The sequence below is a fragment of the Equus przewalskii genome, chromosome 7 (genome assembly GCF_037783145.1).
Source record: "Equus przewalskii isolate Varuska chromosome 7, EquPr2, whole genome shotgun sequence".
Lineage (NCBI taxonomy): Eukaryota > Metazoa > Chordata > Mammalia > Perissodactyla > Equidae > Equus > Equus przewalskii.
In genome coordinates, this window is record NC_091837.1 from 1889105 (window position 1) to 1896847 (window position 7743).

Below are 7743 nucleotides of genomic sequence, written 5' to 3' on the forward strand. Positions count from 1 at the left end.
CTTTTGTGCAAGAGCTCTGATTAATTTTACACCCAGCGACAGAATTACGGGATTGCAGGACAAGTGTTATTTCACAGTTTTATAGAAAATACCAAACTACTGCCAAAGGTGACCAATATTATGATCTGCATTTACTGTAGTGTGTATTTTATTTTTTAATTGTAGCAATGTTAGTACATGTAGTAGCAGTAGTAAATGATAGTATTCCTTTATATGTCTTTGATTATCATCATGGTATTTAATTTTTCATTTACATTAACATATCACAGTTAATCTATCCATTCTAATGTTGATGCACAATTGGATTTTTTTTCATTTTTGATTATTTTGAATAATGCTTCTATGAACCTTCTTCTATATGCATTTTGGTACACATATTTCAACATTGTTGTTTCTTAAAAACTTATGAGTAAAATTATAGGTTTCCAGGGCATAAACACATTCAAATTCTGTAAATAGTGAGAGATAGTTTACCAAAGTGTTTGAGTCGATTCATATTGTTAAAACTAGTGTATACGACTTCAGCTGTTCCATATATTTGCCAATACTTCTTGTTAGCAGTCTTTTTAATTTTAGGCATTCTGTTAGATTATATGACAGAATTTACTTTGGTCTGAATTTTCATTTCCCTGATTAGTAATTAGTTGATATATATATTATATATGTACCATATATATAGTAATTATGTATATGTATCAAGTAATTACTATTCTTTGATATTAATTACTATTAGTTGGTATATAGTATTGTATGTTAATATTATTTTTATTAAAAAAGAGACGACAGGTCCAAACTGGAGTCACTTTTGCTAAGCCACACATCAGCAAACCAAGACTAATTGCAGTTTCAGCCTCTCATAGGCATGTAATCTTAAACTAGTCAATCTGGAATCTCGTGGTCAGCAATAATGAAGTATTCTGCCTCATAAACTTTCATGCCCACTTCTCCCTATAAAAGTCTCACTTTTTGTACAGCTCTTGTAGGTCCTTTCTGTTTCCCAATTCATGAATCATTGAATAGAGCCAATTAGATCTTTAAATTTCCTCACTTGTGTTTTTTTAAACAGATTTGGTTGTAGTTGTGGAATCAAAGGACATTTTTGATGCCTTTGGGGACAAGAAGAAGCACAGATATGGTACCCATGAACCCTTTTGAGTTCTCTGTATTTCTCACCATTTCTCAGGGCAAGGAGTAAGTTCCTCTTGGTTCTGAGTTCCACTTTATTTGCACTGAGCTCCCAATCTAATTGGCTTTCCAGTACAGGGCAGGTCAACTCTCCTGGAGCCATATCTTTTATTTCAGACCACAATTTTTATTTGATTGATGGAAATCTCCAGGTCCTGATTCTGTCATAAGATCCACATAGGAACTGTTTTTGGCAATTTGCAGTTACTCATTTACGTGGAGTCCCCAATTTGTAGTCCCCATTTGTTGAAGTCTGCTGGTTCAATCATTTCTCCAGACCAAGGTTCCCCAAGTGGGAATTGTTGGCAGTGTTTACAGGGCCTTCTCTTGGCCAGGACACACTAACATCTCCTGACTACTGCCAATACATTAAGGCACACATGCTTGTTTGTCTTGTTTTGTGTAGCTAATAAACACTGTTAATGAGAATCTCAGAGGCCAAAGAGCTTCAAAAATTAGTAGGCACAGGTTGAGCACTTAAAAGCTGTTAGAACAATCACCACCTAACTCTAAGACTCCCATGTTGGGATAAGCTAGCCGTGGAATGGGTTAGATTGACACTGGGTCACTTGCCAACTTCAAGAAAATTTCCATGCAAAGAGGTACATTGTAAAACACCACACAATCTTCAAACTGGCAGTATTTCCCAATTAGGTATTAGTTTGGCTTCAAGATGCCCAAAGCTTTGCTAAAAAAATAAATAATAACAAAAATGGGATCCTTGATACAGAAGAGGAAGAATTTCAGCAAAAGATCCCCAATATAATTGAGGTGCTCAAAAATCTATGAGCAACTTCTGATATTGACATTGGGAGAGTAAAAAGAACAGAACCTATAAAAACTCAGACATAATTAAACTTCTTCCTAAATTGTCTCAATATCCATTAAAGTAAAGCTCAAGGCCATATAACACCTCACACCCATAGTCGAAGAACTGGTCACCCAGGGGCTAATCGTGCCCTGTACCAGCCCACATAAACTGCAGATCCTGCCTGTCAAGAAAGCTAATGAGTAAGGATGGTGATTTGTCCAGGATTTGAGAGCTGTTAACAAGAAAGTTATTCCCCATTTCCAAGTTATTACAAAACCAAACACCCTTTTGTCACAAGTTCTATCAGAATTAGGATAGTTGACTGCTGTAGACCTCTGTTCAGCCTTTTTCAGCATTCCTATAGACAAGAACAGCCAGTATCTATTTGCCTTTACTGAGAAGAGTCAACAATATACCTGGACAGTAATGCATTAAGGGTTCACCGAATCCTCTTCTTATTTCTCCCAAGTACTCCACCAAGATTCAAGCACCCTCCAGTTCCCTGGGAAATTGACCCTTTAAATATGTAGATGATCTCCTTCTGTGCTTAGTTACCAAAGGGGCATCCACGAAGGTTTCCATTTATTTGCTACAACAGTTAGTTGAAAAAGGACATAAAGTCTCTAGGGAAAAACTGCAATCATCTACAGACACTATTTATTACCCAAACATAATGTAAGTGCTGACAAACTCCAGCTATCCCCAAAAAGAATTAAGCTAATCCAAGAATTCCCTAAGCCACAAACTAAGGAATAGTTTTGTGGATTCCTAGACCTGGCTGGCTATTTTAGAGTATTGATTTCTAATTTTTCTTGATTGGCTTGTCTACTCTATGAACTTACTAAAATTTTAGTCTTTGAACCATTTCCTTGGGAAGATAAACATAAACAGGCTTTCATAAGACTAAAACAAGTGCGACAAGAACCACCTTGCTTACAGCTACTTAACTATTGAAAACCTTGTAACTTTTGCATGAAAGAGAAAACCAAGTCCTGGGAATACTTATGCAAGGACATGCTAATAAACATAGGCGTATCGCCTATTATAGCATACAGCTTGATTCAGTTGTTCATGCCAGTTCCAACTCTGATAAGTCTGTAGCCTCAGCTGCAAAGCTGGTAGAAACCTCAGCTGATTTAAACTTAGCAAATGGTATTTATTTACAAACTCTATGTACAGCCTAAAATCTTCTTAATTCTGAATTGACCCAACTTTTCTGTGCTAACCCTCTGTGAGATCCTTCTATTTTCGCCTTCCTAATCAATATCTTAAACTTTGCAACACTCTCAACCCTAGTACACTACTACCTCCACCTGAGGAACGTAACTGCAGGGCAATAACATCCTATTTTGTGAGACTGAGTGCTGATTTACAAAGCACTCCTTTAACTAATTCTGATCTAATTTTGTTTGTTGATGAGTGATAATGTAAAATAACAAAGAGAATTTTCAAGCTGCCTAGGCTGTCACTGCCCTATATAAATTACTTGAGAGGGGAAATGTCCCACGAGCTAAAATAGCCCAACAAGCAGAGCTCCGTGTCCTTACTGGAGCATACCAGTTATTTAAAAAGGGAAATTGTTAATACTTATACTGAACAGCTGGCATGCTTTCAGGGTCATCCTTGATTTAGGGATATTGTGGAAACAAGGGGTTTTTCTCACATCCACCGAGAGCCCAATCGAAGTTGGACAAGTACATTATCTTCTTACTGCTACTCTCTCGCTTTCTAAAATTTCTGTCATCAAAATTGAAGCCCAAACTAAAAAGACTGAATCTGAGTGTCAAGAAAATGCCTTAGTTGATTTCATGCTAAGGCAGCAGCAACAGCATCTGTAGCACATGTGGATGAATTTCATTCTACTCCTGCAAAAACATGACCCCTTGTTACAAGGCTTTTGCCATCCTTGTGTCCTTGCAATATGGAAACAGTCTGGTCCTGAACCAAGAATCAAGGCATGCAAGCAATGGTTGTAAACTAAAAAATAAACAGTCAGGGCTATAGGAAACCCAAGATGGCTGTTTGGTTCTTCCTGGCTCACTGGCAAACCCTATTTTTGGTTTTTACATTTCTTCATCAATGATGATTCACTTAATATCATAAAAAATATGTATAAATACAGATGGGGAGACTTCCATAAAATTGCAAAAGCATTTTACCACAAATGCCTGACCTGCCAGGTCTATAATCCAGGGAAAAAATTTTTCTTTTCAGATGCCTCAAATCTTCTCCCTCTGGCACCTTTGAACGTCTGCAGCTGGACTTCATTCAACTGTCACTTAGAATGGGTAATCAATATGTCCTTGTAGTTGTATGCATGTTTTCTTGATCAGTTGAAGTTTTCCCCTCCTGCAAGGTTGATGACCTAGAATGAAAAAGAAGTTTTTGGATAGCATGTTTCCCATTTGGGGTATACCTTCAACAATCTCCAGTGATTGAGGCACCCTCTTCACTTAACAAATCTTACAAGCCTTAACAAAATCCTTGCAAATTTATTGAAATTATCACTGTATTTATCACCCTCAATCATCAAGTAAGTTCAAGATATCTAATGGGATCCTTAAACTTAAATTATTTAAACTTTCTGAAACTGCTGGACTCTCTTGGCCTAAGATAGTGCCTCTAGTCTTGCTAACTATTTTCAGTACCCCTTTTGGAAAACACAAATTAATTCCACATGAGATAGTCAACAGTAGACCAATGATTATAGATATACAATTTTTTGATTATCCCTTGTTGTCTCATGCTAGTATGATCAGTTACTGTTGGTCTTTAATGTCTTATGATAAAGGATATCATCAACAAGTTAAAGAAACATTCCTGGATCCCAATTTAAAGGATCTCATTGGTCACAGGCAGAAGCCTGGTGACTATGTATTCTAGAAACATCTTCAGAGGAAGACAATTCTGAAAACCTATTGGAAGTAACCTGACCAAATATTCCTGAACACTGACACTGCTGTAAAATTATAAGGCATTGAGTTTGGGTACACATCTCAGAACTAAAGAAGGATTCGCTTGACATCTTTTCCTGTGCAGACACTAGAGATCTCTGAATCAAATTGATGAGGAAGAAAAATAGCTGACATTAAGGTAGACTGCTTCTGCTCAAGACTTCATAGCAAGACTTTATACTTGAATTAAACATGAAACGCTTACTTCTCTTTATTTCCTTTACTCTGGCATTGACCTGAAAGATAACACCATCATCTGCATCTCCTAGGCCATTGCTAAGTGGGGTAAGCTTTCAGACTGCTGGGTTTGTCATCAAAGAATTCAATCTATCCGTGAAGCTAGAGACCCTCTGGTCCTCCTTGTGTCCAATTTATCTTCTATTCCCAATGTCACCACAAACTATTATGAACTCCCCTTACCTGTCTCTTATGGAGTTCAACTCATGGTCAGAGCATCCAGTCTTTGTTTTTTACCTTCCTCTGATTATAACTGTACTTCCACAATTAAACACAAATACATATGTAAATCTTTGTATGTTTCCACCCCCACAACCACAAGACTATCTATATCAGATCTATTCCAATCATGAAAAGATCTCACCAGGAGCATCCATTTTTACAAGGTAGTTAGAACAACCCTTTATTTCAGGCTGGGTGGTTTACTCCCAGAATTCACTGAATAAATGACCGCCAGCTTGAACAGACAAGTGCAACAATCCCTGAAAATGAATCCATTTACAGTACTATCCTAATGACAATATCTGTGCCCCAAAAGGATTTATCTCTATCTGTGGTGGCTATTATTCTCCTTGGGCTCATGAAGGCCTAGATGGCTAGTGCATAGCTAGTCAATAACTCCTGGGTTATCTAACTGTATCCCTAAATGTTCACAAATGAACTAAGACACCTCATTGGTCAACTTTCCTGAATTTACATCACTGAGTCTAGAAAGGACCTACCAGGAGGCATTCATGATTCAATATTCACTTCCTTGGCAGGACACTACTTCCTTGGTTAATAGTTAATGTTGCGAAATATGATCAGGAACTTCTTACCTCTTGATAATATAGCAGAATCTGCTGCTAGGTCAATAGCTGCTCCAAAAATTCCTTAGACTCTTAGGTCAATGTTGTTCCTGACAATAGGATGCCTTTGATTTTCATTTAGCTGAGCAAGGAGGCATCTGTGCTGGGGCAACACCACTTGCTACATGTGGATTAACACTTCCGGAAAAGTTGAATCTCTGTTAAATAAGATACACGAACAAGCCACTTGGTCAAAAAGGCAATTCCTTCAAAAAGGTGTTTCTTTTACATTTGATTTTGATTGATTTGGGTCCTGGAGACCATACCTCCAAAGGGCACTCCAAATGTTGGGAAATATCCTACTTATAATAATTATAGTAGTCTCCCTGACATGTTGTCTTCTCTTAAAACCTTCAAATGCATGTTTGCAGTTGCTAATTGCCAAGGAAGTCATCTCCCTAAGACTGGAACATCAGAAAAGGAACAAAGAGAATGATTAAAATTAAAGACAGTGAACTCGAAAATTTGACCTGTCAATACCATAAGAGATTTAGAAAAAACATTATGACAAGAGAATACCACACAGTGAAGCATAAAAAACTGTGAGAACTTTGCAATAGTAGCTAGCATTTGTGCTAGTGCCTTAATTTTTTGTTTTAATTGAGCTGGCATTCTTCATAATATTATATGTTTCATCTGTACATTATAATTTGGCTTCTGTATGCACTACAGGGTTCTCACCACCAAAATCTAATTTCCATCTATCACCATACAGTTGACGCCCTTTACCCATTTTGCTCTCCCTTTACCTCCCTTCCCCTCTGGTAACCACCAATATGATCTTTGCAGTCATGTGCTAGTTTTTGTATTGTTTTGTTTGTTTATTTATTTTATATTCCACAAATCAGCAAAATCTTATGGTTTTTTGTCTTTCTCTGTATGACATTTCATTAAGCATTGTTGATGCAAAATAACCAATAACCACTCTACAGCTGAGAGAGGTAGGTGAATTTTACTTGAGCCAAAGAGAGGATGGTAACCTGGGAAGGCCTTTACCAGAAAAGAAGAAAGCATTCCGGAGAAGCATGGTTCTAAGTACAGTCGCATATATTTTCAGAAGAAAGAACATATATTAAACACACCCAGGCTACATGTTCAATCAAAGTTTCAAAGGGATAGTCAGTTGCAAATTAGCAGGTCAACATGACCTTGATGTCTGGAAACGAACTAATACTGGAGTTACCAATGTGGCATTACCAACAGGGCATAGCAGGGGAAGTATGCATTCTTATCTTAAGAAAGTGCATTCTTTAATAGTTAAAGCAGATGTACAATGCATGTTTGATAGGCCATAAGTCAGGCTCTTTAGTTCAAGGTGAATCAGTTTTGAACTGAAAGAGATACCACATATACCTCAATATGTGAAAATATCTTGTCACATATTACCCTCAAGGTGCATCCATGAATGGCAGCATTTCATCTTTTTCATGGCTAAGTGTTATATATACTGTCCATATACACATACGTAACATGTCTTTTTTCATTCATGCATCCATGGACGCTTAGGTTGTATCTCGGCTTTTTTAAATAAGGCTGCAGTTAATGAAGTTTTACATATATCTTTTCGAATTAGTGTTTTTGTATTCTTTGTAAGAATACCCAGAAGTGGAAAAGCTGGATCATATGGTAGTTTTACTGCTAATTTTTTAAATGAATCTCCATACTGCTTTCCATAGTGGCTGCACTAACTTACATTTTGACCAAGGAG